The sequence below is a fragment of the Haliotis cracherodii genome, unplaced genomic scaffold (genome assembly GCF_022045235.1).
Source record: "Haliotis cracherodii isolate W230 unplaced genomic scaffold, xgHalCrac1.p SCAF_9, whole genome shotgun sequence".
Lineage (NCBI taxonomy): Eukaryota > Metazoa > Mollusca > Gastropoda > Lepetellida > Haliotidae > Haliotis > Haliotis cracherodii.
The window spans coordinates 51,139,838-51,158,927 of NW_027266343.1; the positions used below are offsets into that span (position 1 = coordinate 51,139,838).

At 39.9% G+C, this 19,090-nt stretch overlaps 1 long non-coding RNA gene across 1 annotated transcript; it reads right to left on the bottom strand.

The window, feature by feature from the left end:
• Positions 1 to 17,730: 17,730 nt before the first annotated feature.
• LOC139452403 (uncharacterized) lies at positions 17,731 to 19,064 on the bottom strand. Its single transcript, XR_011652369.1, has 3 exons — positions 18,865 to 19,064; positions 18,495 to 18,586; positions 17,731 to 17,823 (listed from the first exon to the last, which is right to left on the bottom strand). It is a non-coding gene; the product is annotated as an uncharacterized lncRNA (long non-coding RNA).
• Positions 19,065 to 19,090: the final 26 nt, after the last annotated feature.

Consider the following 19,090-nt stretch of genomic DNA (forward strand, 5'->3'; position numbering starts at 1 on the left):
CTGCCAACACGTGGAAGCAGACATCGCGCTTGACAAGCAAAGTTCTGTGTGCTTTTTCATTCCAAGTCAAGTACAAACTCATTGATCACGAGAATCTCCGATTGGGGAGATAAGCATAATTAGGTTCTCCGTAAGAACAATCTTATTCTACTGGAAAGAGCACGGCGTGTTAAGAATGAATGAATATGGTTTTACGCCGCTTTCACATCTCTTTCAGCGCAATACCACGGCCGGTGACTCCAGAAGTGGGCTTCACACGGGGGCTAAGGTGTGACACAAGGCTAACCCACTGCTTCAGACTTGAAAAAGCTGGACGAAGCTGTGACATTCTGAAAATATAAACACATAGTTCCACACATCTGCTCAAATCACATATATAAAAAACAACAAATTAATAAAACACCGAAGTACAAAAACATAAAACCGCTACAATTATAAAAAATGTATAATAGAAACAAAACAATGGCATATTACTTTGAACTCGGCACCACAATACCCTATGCGGAGTTACGTCCCTTATTTGCGTCAGGATCCTCTCGTCGTGGTTTCAAAATAATTAATCCAAACATCACTCTAGTTATGACACTTGTTTTATCAGCATCATACCTGTCCTTCTTGGCCTCACCAAAGCGGTGACCATCACTATAAGTTTTCCACATTAAAGTGACATGCTGTGATCACTGTAATGCAGGTGTGGAGTTAATCTCACACCCGTGTGGCCATCGATTCTATGTTTGTTTAGTCTTACCTGGGACCTGCTGACACCAGAATACAGGTGCACAGTGCACAGTGCACAGGTGCACAGTCTCTAGGTGCACCCCGCACGTTACGATGCCATACAGGACACACCAGATTTCCCTGCACTTGGTGATCTGGTAACACGATACTGCCAGTTTCGACGGTGCTCCCAGCAGAATTGTACGTACAGTCGACTCGAAAGGGGTTTGTCGCTTATATTTGTTTGTCTCCAAGGCAACTGACAATACTTTCCGCACAACGTTTTGATCTGTGCTGATACATACAGCGATACTAATGGTATACGTTTGTTGCTAGCTCTGCATATTATGTAATAATTAAATACATGGAATTAATGCCAGGTTCTCTTGCTCGCATGAATAAAGTGACGCATTTCCATCTGGAGATTTTAGGGGCTATTGTCACGTCAGGTCCACAGAACGTACATACCTGAAACAATATCTCTAAGCTTCCGATAAATACTGTAACTGAGGACTAGATTCAGTTATCTTCAACTTTCTTCTATTGTTTCATTAAATTTCGATTACATGCAACCATGCATATCGAAAGACGCGACTAACGGTACTGGGTGGTCTGGCTCGGTAATATGGTTGATGTTTGTCATCGTATCCCAGTTGCGTAGATCGATGCTAATGATGTCAATCACTGGAGTGTCTGGTCCAGACTCGATTGTTTACAGACCGCCATCATATAACCGGAATATTGCTGTATGTGGAGTTAAACAACAAACCAACATGTCACGCGTGCGTCGTAAAGCAATATATAGAGGTTATCACGCGAGTGTGTTTGGGGATGGTAAAAATCCTGTATTAGGAATAAACATTGTATTTAGCGAGCCTTTGCGTGATAACCTCTTTATCATATGTCATTCTTCAATTCTGTGCTTGAAAATCGCTTTCCATCTCTCACAAACATTGACGAAACATTGCGAGTTTTCCTGGAATGTGCGCATTAATATTTATTACGTCACATGGTAAGTCATGTGTCAGTCGGACAGTGACAGTAGCCTACATAGTTCCAACTGAAATCTGTTTCTTATACAGTGGCGAAACACGCAAAATTGTTTTTACTTGCCTTTCGCGGCAATGCATCGGCCTGTCAGCTTGAGCAACTGCCCTTTGTCAAAGGGAACTGCTATTACAGTATACTATATCATGGATTCATGTCTAATGTCTTGTTTACTGATAAGTGTCTCAATTTTCAAAGGTATTACATTCGCATTAATTTCATGACGCATTTAATCCTGGGCACCGGGCTAAGCATGAATGAGGTGTCTGATTTAAGGACAAGTAAAGTCAACATAGCAACTTTGCAGATTTCAATACTTTGGGGCATACTTAATCACAAATATTTTACCAATATCAAATTTGAAAAACAGAAACAGCGTAAACAGGCGATAAACAAAGACAGGCGAAATCATCCTCAAAACGACAAATTCCGCTGCTGAGGGGATTCCCCTAAATGGGGTCCAACTCTGCGCAATTTAAACGATCGTGACAATCGGACCGACGTCTAGTCTGCCAGCTTCTGCCTCGATTTTGTTAATACATTACGTCTTTTTTCTGTCTGATCATCCATTTTATTAATGTGTCCAGTTATGAACTTGTGTCACCTTATGGCTTAAGAGTAATAACACTGAAAAAGGCTTCAGCTGTTTACTGACAGGCATTCAATGGTGGAATAGGACTGAGAACAGCTGGTGGTTTATTACCCAAACAGGAGGTTAGTAATAAAACGCTAGTAACGGATTGTTAATTGTTATTATAATTATGTCAAAATTAAAGGTCGTTTCACAAATTAAACAATGTATGCTATATGTTAATATTTTTTGTAGGATTAACAGAATAGCAGAAACAATATATGCATAATGGCTGAGAAACACAAGACAGATCAGCAAGTGAAAACAGTTGTCACCGCTGCGCCGTTTTGGAAGCAGATTACGGAGCGTGTGATTTCAGCACCTTCACTTGGACATATAAATACTTTCTACAAATAGTATGATTTAGTCGTCATTCGGAAATGGAGTAAATGTATCTAGGGAATGTGATATCGCAAAAAAACGCAATCATTTCTTTCACTTTTTCCTTTAATGTCATGATTTACAAAATGGACCAAAATAGTGTGAGCAGTGAACCTACCAATTGGGTTCACAACTATAAAATCATTAAGACTGCTGTCGAAGCATATGCCAACAAATGGGCCAAAAGAAAGGACGAACCTGTTGGATGTCTTTCAGTGTCGGTTAAGTCAGTGCGTGATGTTGTCATTGGAAGAGTCCACAAACTGAAAAAGAGGAAACAGAATTGGAGCAAACCCATTCTGTCCCAACAGCTGACACCCAAAGTCTGACTGCCCTATATTAAAAGTTTCTGGTTGTTCCCAATGACAAGGCCCCAAATAACATAACTATTACATATAAGCATCACTATGTTAGTTGTTTGATTAAAGAACTTGGTATAAGTGCCATATCAAATAATGCTATATAAGGCTAGCATGTTAACTGAAAAGGAAATCTGGCCAAACCATGCATAGTACTAACGACTTTTGATTTGATTCTGAAACCTGAAGACCTGTCCATTCCTCTTTTGTACTGGATTCCAAATCTCCATAAAAATCCGTACAGAGAAACATATATTGAGAGATTCAGCGATCCCTGTCTCAAAGACTTCGCATAATCCTTAATACTACCAAGGAAGGACTTTCTTTATATTCTCAGAAAGTATTTGAGACGAGTCGAATTAACACCACGTGGATTCCCACAATCTCCAAACTTGGAAAAGAACCAAGTTCAATACGTCAAAACATTTGATATTACACATTTGCACGTCACTATGCCACATAACAAACTTAAGCAAAACTTCAATCCTTGATCCATGGGGCCTGTGTTACAAAACATGGTGAAGATAGGTTTACTTACATATCAATCTTCAGAGGTTGCGGACAATTCGTCCAAAATGAAAGAAAATGCCATCTGAAGTTTACCGAGAAAGCAGTATGTGAAATGTTGGACTTCCTCATTGATAAGGTCTATGTATAATTTTGGGGTAAGACACTGAGGTAAGACGTAGGCATCCCCATGGGCACCAATTGCGCGACCTTTCGTGTTGATCTGTTTCTTTGTGCATATGAATCGGAATTTCCGCTCGGATTGTCAAAGTCAAACATGATAATTTAACCACGAAATTTAACATAAACTTCAGGTATATCGATGATCTGATATCGCTCTGTAACCATCAAATAGGCAATTCCCTTCTACTGAGTTCAAGACTTCAAAGAGCGTCACAGAGAAGGAGTTATCGACCTTTCTGAAGTATTAGAGTTTACGTCGTTTCTTGAGAAGGAGTTATCGACCTTTCTGAAGTATTAGAGTTTACGTCGTTTCTTGAGAAGGAGTTATCGACCTTTCTGGAGTATGGAAGTTTACGTCGTTTCTTGAGAAGGGGTTATCGACCTTTCTGGAGTATGGGAGTTTATGTCGTTTCTTGAGAAGGAGTTATCGACCTTTCTGAAGTATAGAAGTTTACGTCGTTTCTTGAGAAGGAGTTATCGACCTTTCTGGTGTATGCAAGTTTACAACGTTTCTTGAGAAGGAGTTATCGACCTTTCTGGAGTATGGAAGTATTAACATTTCCAGAACAACATATTATGACCCTTTCCCAAATATAGTAGTTCCAATACTTGTCCAGAAGAAAGGCGCATGAAACGTTTTACCGGAAAGAAGTATTATCTTCATAGATTAAAGAGTCATGTGCCTTTCAAGGATATTGAAGTATTAAGTTATACCATTTCTAGAATATGGACGAATGTGACCCTTTCTAATGACCCTACTTCTATGAAAGTATAAGCTGAACATTGGCAAGGGACGATGAACTTCCCTGGACAAAACATATGGGTCTTTCTCGAGTCAAGAGGTGTGTTTGTTTACAGACGGGGTTATTTGAGAGAAGCTTAGCGCACTAGTCGTCAGTGGAAAGAAGAGAACAAGAAAATATTAACTTTTTTGGGGGAAAAGATAACAGACTGATACAGGTCGAGATTGTGAAGAGGACGTACAGCCTGTTGAAATAACAGTATGTTGGGAGTAGGCAAAGGGCTTTTTGCTCGATGTTCGCCAGGTGATGAATGCCTATTTGAACACCTATTTTCTAATTTACCGTTCAACAACTGCCAAGGATTTTAAGGTCGTTCATACTATAGGATGGTATTTCAGTGGTTTTACCCAATTCTCTACCATGACCTTACAGTAGTTTAAATCACGACAATAGCCTACTGTTACTTTACAGTGGTGTAAAATGCGATCATACCCTGCTATGACTTTACGGTGGTATGAATTATGACAATACCTTACTATGACTATAAAGTGGTGGAAGTTAAGACAATAACATACCATGACTTTACAGTGGTGTAAATTACTACAATAACATACCATGATTTGACGATAATACCCCACTATGATTGTACAGTGATGTAAATTACAACAATGCACTACTGCGACTTTACAGTGATGTAAATTATGACAATGCCCTTCAATAGGACTTTACAGTGATGTAAATTACGACAATACACTACTATGACTTTACATTGGTGGAAATTACGAAAATGCCCTTCAATAGGACTTTACAGTGATGTAAATTAAGACAATACACTACTATGACTTCACAGTGGTATAAATTATGACAATGCCCTTCAATAAGACTTTACAGTGGTGTAAATTACGACAATACACTACTATGACTTTACAGTGGTGGACATTACTACAATACCCTATCATGATTTTACAGTAATGTAAATTACGACAATACCCTTCTATGACTTTTACAGTGATGTAAATTACGACATTACCCTAGTATGACTTTACAGTGATGTAAATTACGACATTAACCAAATAGGACCTCTTTGTGGTGGAAATTACTACAATACCCTACCATGATTTTATAGTGAAGTAAATTACGACAATACCCTACTATGACTTTCACAGTGATGTAAATTACGCAATTAACCTAGTATGACTTTACAGTGATCTTAATTACGACATTAACCTAGTATGACTTTATAGTAGTGGAAATTACTATAATACCCTACCATGATGTAAATTACGACAATACCCTGTATGACTTTTAAGTGTTGCACATTACCACATACCCTGCTATGACTTTTAAGTGTTGTAAATTATGGCAATACCCTACTACGACTTTTAAGGGTTGTTAATTACCACAATACACTACTATGACTTTTAAGGGTTGTTAATTACCACAATACACTACTACGACTTTTAAGGGTTGTTAATTACCACAATACACTACTATGACTTTTAAGGGTTGTTAATTACCACAATACACTACTATGACTTTTAAGTATTGTTAATTACCACAATACCCTACCATGACTTTATAGTGGTATTTAGACAGACCCGTGTTCGCTTCTTCACATAGCTACAATGTCTGAAGCCCATTTCTGGTGTCCCCCGCCGTGATATTGCTGGAATATTGCTAAAGGCGGCGTCAAACCATACTCACTCACTCAGCAGTGCTGATAATAGATACACAAGCGTGGTGTCAGTAGTACTCATCACAAGATGCACAGGCGTGTTGTCAGCAGAGAGGGGGTTGCTAGAGTCTAAATGGTACAGAGGTGTAGTTCCTTCAGTTGTCAGTGACGAAGTGCTTTTAGCCCATTTGAACAGCGTTCGTGTTATTAAGGTGTATATTACCATTTACCACACATGGGAGTGGGCGAGCGAAGGCATTTACAGAAATATTATAGCTCTATACCTATGACTAATGTATCGGGGTCGAGATAAACCAATGGCTGTTACCACAAATAACGGACTCACTGGTGATTGGGATAACTACAGTGTGTGACCTTATATGTCAGCATACCTCGGCGGTATGGGTATTTGCTCATGATATCGACCACTGGTTTGTCTAGTTTAGGCTCGGTTACTTAATGATCACCTAGATACCCCTTAACCCCTTCAATAAGCGCTTACATTGGTCATACATTTTTCAGTTTTCTAAAACACATGAAACAGTGAGGGAACGAGTGAGTATTGCTTTAGGCCGCCTTAAGCAATATTCCTGCAACATTACGGCAGGGGGCACCAGAAATGGGCTTCACACTCTGTGGCCATGTGGGGAATCGAACCCGGCGTGCCGAGCGAACTCTTTAACCACTAGGCTTCCCCACAAGAAACAAGCTTGATCCAAACGCCTCTCTGAACAGATAAATGCTGCGATGAAGAACTTCCGAAATAGATCAGTCTTGGAGCATATTCAAGAATTGAGAGTTATGACTGCAGCGTAATGCAGGACTCACTCACTGATTCACATATGTGCCAAACGGAAACAACGGGGCCTCTTACACAAAGTAAATATTTTTCGCAAGCATGTGTTTTCCGTACATTCAAAATACACCACCAATGCCTTTTTCTTGTGTCAGATAATTATGTGAGGTCACATGCAGTTCATGTCTTTTTAAATAAAATGTTATAAGAAACTGCTACTTTATATATTTATACATCACTATCTTTTGCTATGCAGAAACAGTATGTCAGGAAAATGCCAAGTCAGCAGTAACGACCAGCGTGTGCCAACGAGATTATACCACAAATTCATTATAGATATATTAACTCTCTTTATCTAATGCAGAGGTTTTTCCAGGTACTTCTACAAACCGATATATATCAAACCGATAGCAGAGGCAAGTTGATTTTAGGCTTTCTTCGTTTCAGATGTACTAAATCGCTTTAAAATGCCACCAAGGGGTTGAAATATGGAAGGGATAGCTCTTGACCGTAGGTCACATTGCTTTATTTTCACAACGTTAATCTCCCATACGCTAATGACATATACGTGTATCGGTGTACACTAACATTTAGTCTTTGAAATATAAATAAGACTTTGATTGTTAAATTTAGTCTAATGTTATTAAATAGAAGGGGTCAATGGAAACCTTTACAGCCGACTGTCAGTTCAGTAAACATGACGCTGTGATTGACACTCAATCTACACATCATAACAGTAGAGTGAGTGAGTGATTTGAGTTTAACGCCTCTTTGTATAGTATTCCAGTTATTTCACTGGGAGTGTGTTTATGTTACCTGGTTGAGGAACAGCGTTCGAGGGACACTGGTGAAGTCTCCAGGAACACCATTGTGAGAGTTTATACTGGTGCCTACCACTCCCAGTGCGCAGACACCATTGTGATTGTTGTGGCAGTTTCCCCACTGCAAATATACTTACAAGTACATGTTGGGTAGGTAATGACATTTTGTCTTCTTTTTCTCTCGAAATGTTTAAAGGGCCTTTCAGTCATCTTAATGAGTGCAAAAATAGGAAGAAATGTGAATTCTTCATTTGAAGTCTCCGTTCAATTACAATTTTTTCCACTATTTCCACGTTTAGCGGTCTAAAGTGTTTCCTGTCTTGCCTTGACAGTAAAATGGGGCTGGGTATGCTGTAACAGCTTGTGTACATATTTCTCACGCTTCTTGATTTAAATATCCTTATGGTTGCAGTACAGTCTTCTGAAAACGAATGACCTTGAAAGAGTAGTTCACATACGTCATTACACACAATGCTATAATTGTGTTGATATCATGATATTAAATGGAACTGATCGGAGAAAAAGAATAGATCACTCGAAATAATACAACCGCCATGCTGTTCATACACCTGGTAAACACAAAGCGTATCTGTTTAATGTCTACGCAGGTATAATACCTGCATATACGTTTACTGTTACTGTCTTCTTAGCATCTTCTTAGCGGTAAGTTAATGTTAACCGTAAATATAATCCAAACACATTAGCCATATCCATTTCATCGGCAGTTCTAGTTGTTTATTAACTATTGTACACTTCTGACACGTTATACATTCTGTATTGGAATGAAGATAAAGGTGACCTTGACCTTGACATTAAACGTGACCTTGAGTTTTCAAACGCATGCAGATCAGCCTGATGTTGGTTTACCTACTTGTAGCCCCGGGGTGTGACTGTAATTATACAGTCTGCGGGGTGTATTTTTAGCACAAGGTTTAAAGATTTGGTTTATTATAGATGATGCAGACACATGGTGTAGCGTTAACGATGTTTAGTACGATGGAAATCTTCAGAACTACCCATTTGATGTTTTTAAAGCATCAATAAGCTTTCTACAATAACTGAGTTGACCGCTGTGGATGGGCGCTTTGTGAACGAGGGGTGGTTGGGGGGTGGGGGGGTGGGGGGGGTGGGGACAGCAGAAATGGGCGTCACACATTGTACCCGTGTGGGGAATCGAACCCGGGCCTTCGGCGTAACGAGCGAACGCATTAGCCTCAAGGCTACCCCGCCGCCCCGGGCACTGAATTCAGCTGACACAGGTAAACGATATCACATCATTTAAGTTTAACTGACACATTTTGTGGTGATGTAGGTGCATGGGGTGGATGTTGATCTAGGGCTCCACTATTCGGTGTGCAGACGTGCGTCCATTAGATACAAAGTTGTGGGTTCGAATCCATGATTTGCCCTGAAATCCTTGCCAAAATCACAACAATGTCTGCTGATTTCGCCCAAGTTGTCCAAGTCTTGGATCTTGGATACTTTGAACTTTCACATCATCCACAGGAAGGGGTATAGTAGTCCTGCACCATGACCGTGGAATATATTTATTTTATGAAAAATCAAAATCTAGAAATGCATACAAAAGCAAGTCTAGCCAGCTCAAGCTAGCTCTATACCACAAATCAGCATAGGGAATTGTTTTTTTTATTTTTAGAGTCAAGGAGGATATTGTGTAATATAAGATTTCAGAGACTAAATGTTAGTTTAGGGGTACAGATGTGGTGCAGATAAACCGAGGATCATAATCAGTCGAAGATTCGATCCCCCGATAAGCAGATCCTACAAGGGACGCAACTCTTCACAGCAAGTCCTGGATCCCACCCACCCACCCACCCACCCCGCCCATCCCTCTCCCCTGCTAAAAGATGTTTCTCAAGTGTTTCTCGTTACTTGTACGTAACAGACCTGATTCAAAATTAACAAATTGGTTTCAGTTTCAACACCATACTCACTCACTCACTACTCTTTTATAGTGATTGGCGTGTGCTACCGATAAAGTAGGACATGCTCACCCTTTTCGCGAACACCTTGTGTCATCACTCACTTTCGGTTATCCATTCATATACTTTTCACCACTGTTTATCCTTTGGCCTAAAGGGCAAAATAACCGTGAAAATAATATGAATGGATCACTGAAAATCAGTGATGACACCAGGTGTTTCGCGAAAAGGGTGAGCATCTGCTGTCCTACCGGTAGCAACCGCCATTTAAACAATTTGTGTAAAAAGGTAAGTATTTATTGCCTTCATGAGGCCTGACACTGCACGCACAGCACATGATATATTTGTCTTTTACTTTTCTCTTTGGTATCGTATAAGCAGCAAGCCTTATCACAGCATTATCATAGGGTTGGCTGGGATGAGGGGTGGGATGGTATGGTGGTTGTAGTGTGTGGGGGAGGAAGGGAGGAGGACTTTAACCGTACTTTTAACTACAAGGCTACCGACCCGGGAAGATCAGGATAAAGCAACACTTGCTTACCGTAAAAGGCGACTATGCTTGTAAGAGGCGACTAACGGGATCGAGTGGTCAGGCTTGCTGACGTGGGTGATGCCTGTCATCGTATCCTGATTGCGTGGTAGATGCTCATGATGTCAATCACTGGATTGTCTGGTCTAGACACGATTATTTACAGACCGCCGTCATATAGCTGGAATATTGCTGAGTGTGGCGAAAAACAACAAACAAACAAAACTAGGCTACCCCACCGCCCTCCCTGCATTGATGCACCCCAGCTGGGCACCAACCGCACCAAGTGGGTTCGTCTGGTTGTTACGTTGCATAAGCCTCTGATCTATATACAATAATGTTGATTTATGTATGGTCGCGATGCAAGTGAACACATTATACCCACTTAGTGAATCTAACCCGGTTCCACGACGCGACGAGCAACGCCTTAACTACTCGGCTACTCCACCGGTATTGACGGGAAGGAACATTTGTAAATCCACTCCACACAAGCCAGTCAACGGTTGACCAGAGACGGGAACATTTGTTTGAGTGTGAATTCGCGCAATCCAACGGTCGACCAAAGGCAGAAACATTTGTTTGTGTGTGAACCCGCACCACCAAATGGTCGACCAGACACAGGAACATTTGTTTGTGTGGGAGCCCGCACCACCAAATGGTCGACCAGAGACGGGAACATTTGTTTGTGTGTGAACCCGCACCACCCAAGCCTGGCAATGGTAGACCAGAGACAGGAACATTTGTTTGTGTGTGAACCCGCACCACCCAATGGTCGACCAGAGACGGGAACATTTGTTTGTGTGTGAACCCGCACCACCAAATGGTCGACCAGAGACAGGAACATTTGTTTGTGTGTGAACCCGCACCACCCTATGGTCGACCAGAGACGGGAACATTTGTTTGTGTGTGAACCCGCACCACCAAATGGTCGACCAGAGACAGGAACATTTGTTTGTGTGGGAGCCCGCACCACCAAATGGTCGACAAGAGACGGGAACATTTGTTTGTGTGTGAACCCGCACCACCCAAGCCTGTCAATGGTCGACCAGAGACGGGAACATTTGTTTGTGTGTGAACCCGCACCACCCATTTAGTGAATCTAACCCGGGTCCACGGCGCGACGAGCAACGCCTTAACTACTCGGCTACTCCACCGGTATTGACGGGAAGGAACATTTGTAAATCCACTCCACACAAGCCAGTTCTACGGTTGACCAGAGACAGGAACATTTGTTTGTGTGTGAACCCGCACCACCCAATGGTCGACCAGAGGCAGGAACAATTGTTTGTCTGTGAGCCCGCACCACCCATTAGTCGACCAGATACAGGAACATTTGTTTGTGTGTGAACCCGCACCAACAAATGGTCGACCAGAGACAGGAACTTTGTTTGTGTGTGAGTCCGCACCAACCAAGCCTGGCAATGGTCGACCAGAGACGGGAACATTTGTTTGAGTGTGAACCTGCACCACCCAAGACTGTCAATGGTCGACCAGAGAAAGTAAGGATTGTTTGGTTATATCATTGTATATACAGACCAGAGGCTCAAAGTTCTGATCAGGATTCACGAGGTAATATCTGTGAAAAATTTGAAAGATGTTTTATTTTATGCTGTGAAATCGATGCCATCTGGAAATTCAATAATTGTTTGATTTTAATAAAAAAAAAATTTAAGTTATCTATACCGTGTTTTTGTGTCCGATATTTGATACAAAAATATAAGTAAATAATTTCTTCAAAATCTCTATCTACTGATATTTAATGGACCATGGGTGAAACAATCGCTCTTTACCGTTTGAACTGACAGTTTGGATTGCAAAATTAAGTATGACAGGTTAGGTTCAAGGAATGACAGGTGGAGTTTTTCTTATTCTAGATCGGTATGATGTATCCAACATACTTCATTTGTCTGTTGTCTACACGAATCACACACATGTATAAATTAGGCGAGTGACACGACACCATTTGCCCCTCTTATACACTGCGCAGCAGAAATTCAAATAAATAAATTCCAGCTAAGATCCCTCATATGAATCATGAACCCTCCAAAAGAATGGTCAAGTTTTGTTGCCAGGGCTGTAATTCCAATGTTTCAGCTGAGACCAACATAAGGGCCTAAAGTGGATAAGTCTGTATCTGCCACAAATCGGTGCACAAAGCATAATCAGAGACCTTTATCTCCAAATAATACCCCGATGAACGTTGCCAATAACTTTAAAAACGTGTAAAAATCATACATATGATAAGGTTCTATGACCTGTATTTCCATTTCCGTCATGTTTTCATGCATTTATGTTATGTATATATATCCTGTTCTCATCTCTGTACGATATAAATACTCTATTTTTGTACCAGGTCCCAAATGGGCGTTTATGTACAATTAAATTCTATTCTATGCATCTGTACACCGACTAAAATCTTATTTTCATCATTTGTATTTTAGTTTTATGTCATTTACATAAACAACAGGCATTAAATCACCCAACTTTCAGGCTGAGGTGGGATCACTAAACACTTCATATTATTATATTCACAAGAACGGCGTTTGAAGTTTTGACCTACTTTGATAGGGCGAATCTCACAGTACCACCGGGGCACCATACGCTTACGGTGTGGAGTAAGACAACACTCGACAGCAGCACTTTGGTTTGAAGTATCCGGTAATTAGCAGAGATAATTGGTTCTTAAACCACGAGTTCTTTCGTCCAAACTTGTAAACATACGTCTCATCCCTGTGCATTTACGTGAAAGAGCGAGACGTGTTGGCGTGACGCCTACAAACATATTTGTTCCTCAACCTAGCCAACCAACAAAACCCTGATGCGCTTACGGATTGTAGTCTGTTTACTTGTGCAGGGAACATGTCAGTTAATTGAGAAGAACCTCGCGAAGGAGAGATTATTGTCAACACATGTTGAAAAGCCTATATTTATTGCAAGGAATTACAACTGCTTTGACCGTACGGGTTTTAGCTTCCGCAACATATCACTTTGCTTTCTGCATGGTTATTACGTACAAGTGAGGATAGACGATTAAACTTTAATTTCATTTCAACATCCAAGTCCGTGATTCAGTTTAACAAAGTATTTATAATACTCCCGTGTATGTCCAAAGGCTTCAATGTTATCAGTCCGTGACTTATCTCTGCAGTTGCGGGATTCGTAAAGATATATTTGTTTTGGTTATTTTATCAACACATGCATCGTTCTTATGCATTGGGTTTTTTTTGGGTTTTTTTGGGGGGGTGGGGTGGGGGGGGGGGGGGGTGGGGGGGGAGGCAAAAGGGTGCACATGGCATTCTATCACAATATTTATTAGATTTAGTGCAGATGTGTCAGATATATTTGTTTTATACAATACACGTTTGTTTATTAAAGGGGCATTCAACCTTTTTAAGTAACTATGGGTACCATTGAGAATTTAGCGCTGTTTTAATGGTTTACTAATTAATAACGTGTACATTATGCAAACATTTAGATACAAACCTTTCGCTAAATGGAACATATAAACAGCTGCAGGGCGCACGTATGTAATAGTTTTGGATCATATGTAAAGTCCGTATGTGCCAAAACTGACTTTCTTTGTTGTTCCTGGATACAAGAACAGATATTTCCCGGTGATGTATGCAGGGGTGCAGACAGCTGCTGCCCATAAACGAGGCTGATAATGACCTCCAGATGATGATGGGTAACCCTAGTGACCGCTGAACTGACCATCGACTCAATTATCAGATGTGCTCCCTGCCCACTGCCTCTGGGGGTCAGGGAAATGAAGGATATACAGAATGGAGTCGTGAGGCAATAAACCATGCAACTTGACTGAAATATGATAAACAGATGGGGGCTTTTGTTGTCAATGTTTTTCATTAAAACTAAGGTATTTTACTGTGTATATATTCTTGTTAGAGTTAAAGTGTGCATGTGGAGACCATTTATGTAAGGAGGATCCCTGAAAGTGCCAAATTAATAAACAGTTACCTCGTGTTTTAGTTTCACGTGCCGTAAATCCTTGCATAGACGCCGGCCTTTAATACACGACGGCTCTGACAGACTCGCAAAATGAATAAACGCCTGCACTGAATAGGCGCCGGGTCAAAACATAGATAAATTTAGTGATTTTGAAACGACAGCTTTTACCATGTGTGTATCTCACCTTTTAACATAAATGTTTCTTCCTTTTGTAAATTACTGAGACTGCGTCCAGAAGATAATTATATAACACTATGAATCAGGAATTAAGAGAATCATCATATCTATTATGCAAACAGTTTAAGCTCATCTTTGGAATAGAAAAGTATATTGGTAATGTATTAAATTATAATTATAGAGTCGCATTTACTAGATTAAGATTGTCATCTCATTCCCTCCGATTTGAAACTGGGACACATGGCACCAGTAGGATTCTCCGAGGGGAGAGAAAATATTTAAAATGTAATACCAACGATGTGAAGATGAATTTTACTTTGTATTAATTTGTCTTTCTACAGAAAATTGAGATGTTTGTTTCGTAAGAAAATTATCATGTAAACCCATCAATATTCAAATTTGTTCAGTTATTTACATCTGATAATATTGATTGTGAAAGAAATTTAGCCAAACATGTCTGTGAATCTTTAAAATTAAGAAACAGCAATTAAGTTATATTTATATTGTTTATCCTAGACGAAGTTCTAAACTTTATTCTGTACAAATAACAAAGTATTGTAATTATAATTATGTCCATTACGCCAATGATAATATGTATCTTGTGTACATGGCCAGAGGCCAAATATGGCTTGAGTCAAAACAAAGTATGCCTCCCTGTCTGTCTATCTGTCTGTCTGTGATCACACCCAATGCAAACCACACACGTTTTATTCAAATTAGACGTCGAATCTTCATTGAAGGTAAAAGTTATTAACTTAATTAAAAAATAGACGACTGCCTTGACAAAAAAGGCTGGGTGTAAAATGTCTACGCAATAACTTACCCTAACGTCTATTCAAGCATTAACGGTATGCTGCCTTATACGGCTTGATTGTTGAGGTCAATATGTGTGTGTATGTGTATGTATGTACATAACTTATATTCTTTTCTTAAATGTCTTCTGTAAATACTCTCAAAATACTACATGTACGTTTACGTCAGTTTATGTCTACAAAGTTGCCTCTGTTCCGTAATGGAATGTTTCTCACAATAAATAGATCTTATCTTATCTTGGACAAGGTGAATGTGTCTTTCTTCTCGCAAAGAATATATGTCAATTTGTAATACTATATAGGATCAAATTAGTATGCTATAGTGCTATATATCAGAATATAAGGTACCTTTGATACAAATGTATATACAGACGTCTCAGTAACAAACCGTCTTTTCAAAGATTATCTGTTTCTTACGCAGGTGACCTGTTCTCGCCTCACCGCTCACAGCTAGACACTTTCAAAGCATTTTAAATTCTAACTTTAACTAATGTATACTTGGATAGTTGCAAAAAAAGGTGAAACTGTAACACGACTTTTCTTCCCCATCCAGTGGTTGCTGCAACCTCATCATTATATAACATGTTATCTCAGACAGCTGTGCATGCTATCGCCTTAGATGAATGGAGGAGACGAGTGCCCGGCACATCTGCAAAGTTTAGCGTTTCACGGAGCGGGCAGGGGGATATTATTAACAGGGGAAGGGATGTTCCCTCGCCGTCCCTGTCTTGACTGTATTTGGCTATGCCAGGCGCTACGGGGCTAAATATCAGCATTACAAGCCGGGCTGCGCACGCCATGACTAACCCATAATCTATATAAGCCCAGCCTCGTTCTGGCGTTTGGGAAGTGACGTTTTAATGGAGGAAGTTGTTCCGCCATGTTGGTGTTTTGGTGAACGAGATGAACATTATGGTTAATTTTAATATATTAGTACGGGTATTAATACTACATGCTCATGGTTTTCGCGGTTTTATTCTATTATAAGTTTTTTAAAGTAAATCTGGATTTGTTATCAAGGAGAAACACGAACGTAAGACACACTGGTAGAATTCACGCATGTTAAATATGAGAGATTCTCGACAAGGAGACTAAGAATAAACATATGAGCTGGTGCAATACGGCAAAACGTATCTATCGTCGTATAACACCGTTTATCAGTCAAAGATTAAATGCATTTCACACAAGAACATATTAAATGGGAAAATCATTTAGTTAAGTTGTACGGCTGTATGTAGGCAGGAATCGTTCCTTAAACAACATGCACAATGTGTAAGAACATGCATTCTTATGGTGAAATCACTTTGCAAGTACACAGTATTTAGCGGTATAGTTATACAGTTTTGAGACGCCAAACCATGCAGTAAAGCCTCACCCTCAGTTATCATGCTCAAATGTATGTAAAACATGGATCGTGAAACAGGCAGGCACACCCAGGGTAAATCATGAGGTTGCATACATTACCACTGACATAAACCCAGAACTATAAAACTGTATCGTCTAGGGTAGAATATTGACTAGCATACATGCAAAGCATCTTCTGAAAACCATAATTTGACTCTCAGTTCTGGGGAAACTGGGAGTTGTACATCCAAACCGAAATTTTCTTAAAATACCGGGTTGTGCTTTTCTTTGGGCTATTGCTGGCTACACTAAGTTCTCGTACATGCAACTAACACCACAGCCTACCACAACCAGTGGCAACCAGGTATGTTTGTATGTACGTTGAAGCAGCCATATTCCAGAAGCAGGAACCCTTCACTCATCGAGAATAGCTTGCATTTACAAAACACAACATAAAATACCTAGTTTGCAGCAGGAGGTGGTATGTAGACTATGTCATCACAGTTGTTGATATAACACATCTGCAAGAAACATAATCAGACTTAGTCTCAGCATTTCTACTGTGTAGGACATGGCAATACCTTGCGTGCAGGGAAGCGCTTAATTTATGAGTTGCTGTTGAACTCTGATTAATGATATTGCACCGGCATCTTGGACCCGTAGTGAGAGAGGCTGCAGTTTGGATGGTAGTCAACACTGTTTGGTAGTGATCCAGTAGAAAAAATGCTTGTTAAAAATGTAGATTCTGAATTTAGCAACTTAAAGATAATTTTATGATTCATGGCGTCGGTACCCTGGAAGCAAATGTTTGTATGTGTCTCGAAAATAGAAACTGTGGAAAACAGCAACAGATATTTGAACAGAAAACAAAGATTCAGAATACATAAACTGTGAACGCCTGCAATAGAATGCCCTTGTGTAACAACGGCACATGCAATGCATTCAGATCTAAACCTGTCCATTTTTATTTCTTTAAGAAAAGGAGTTTGTACTTCATTAACACTGTTTACATTACAACATGTATACTATGTTAATACTTACATCGTTTATCATGGGTAAGCAAACGTTTGTGATAACACATAAGAAATCTTACTTTTAATACCAACTTACAGCTGGGTTGATCACGTCAAATCAGGATCCAACGGGTCGGTTATTGGTTAAGTTGATCGATACCAATGCAATTTGGACGGCTCTGAAGAGATAATATATAATGTCATCATAACTCAGCATCGTGTAGCATGGTGACGTCACACTCGTGCATGACGCGTGACCTTATCAAGCGTAACATTACAAGTGGCAGCAGCAAGAAGCATGTGTTCAAGGCTGATTAAAGCTATATCCAATTCCGGAAAGCATGTTGTTCTTCATACAAGTTCATATAAATTTAGGTAATCTACACACGATATATAGTTTGTTTTATATAAATATCAATTTATCTATTGCATCGGATGACAATCACAATTATCACGACAGGCGCGTCATCTTGTAAAGTAGTGCAATATTTGTTCAGATAGCAAATTAGTATATATACCCAGTTGACATACGTGTTGCAAAACTATACGGTACACGACGTCATAACGTCATGACGTCATAACGTCTTTCTCACTGCCATGAGGCGTTACAGGCATACTGCAAGAGAATGATGGTCTCTAACAGACACTTACGTATTATATTACCCGAATATGTAATTAAGATAGTTGTTTTGCTGAAGAGAGACAGATGTTCAGTCACGTTGCAGGTCGTGAAGTAACGGTAAGGTACCATACTGTGAGGCAACACACCTCTGCGTGTGTCAAACATCAACACACCACATAACACAGAAGTGTCAAAATAAGTAATTGGTCATGCAATGATGGACAATACCTGTACGTCCTTGTTACCACTAAAGTACCAAGGTGGCAGGTAGATGGCATCATGCCAAGAAATCGACACCTAAAGCGTTGACTCCTGGAATGCTGGAACAGGCGTTATATCATCAAGTTCAACAGACGTCTGCAATAACTATCAGACTAAGTGTACTTAGTTTGTAAGCGTCTAGTTGATATAAAACTACACACCCTGAGAAACACTTCTCAAAATCTCGTTACGTTCCAACAGAAGGTATGGCAAAACAATCAGGAAGTAAGGAAAATAATTACATGTACCGATTCGTGCTTTAAATTGACAAAAAAATATGATATTGATATTAATTATAAAAAAATATAAAAAAGTGTAGAAGTGGAAATACACTAACCCGTGTGAAATCTTCAATTCATCACATCATAGTTATTTCCAAAGGAAGAATTAGAGATTCCGGACACAGTCTTATCTTAATGAGTTGATAGAGATTATGACATTTAACAACATCCGAACGACCGTGGCATAAATAGTTTCGCGACGCGTTTTGTGAATGTAATGGGAGATTTTTCACGACTTTTCGATTGGTAGTGCCTTTCTTGCCTCGCCCCCCTCTCGAGCGA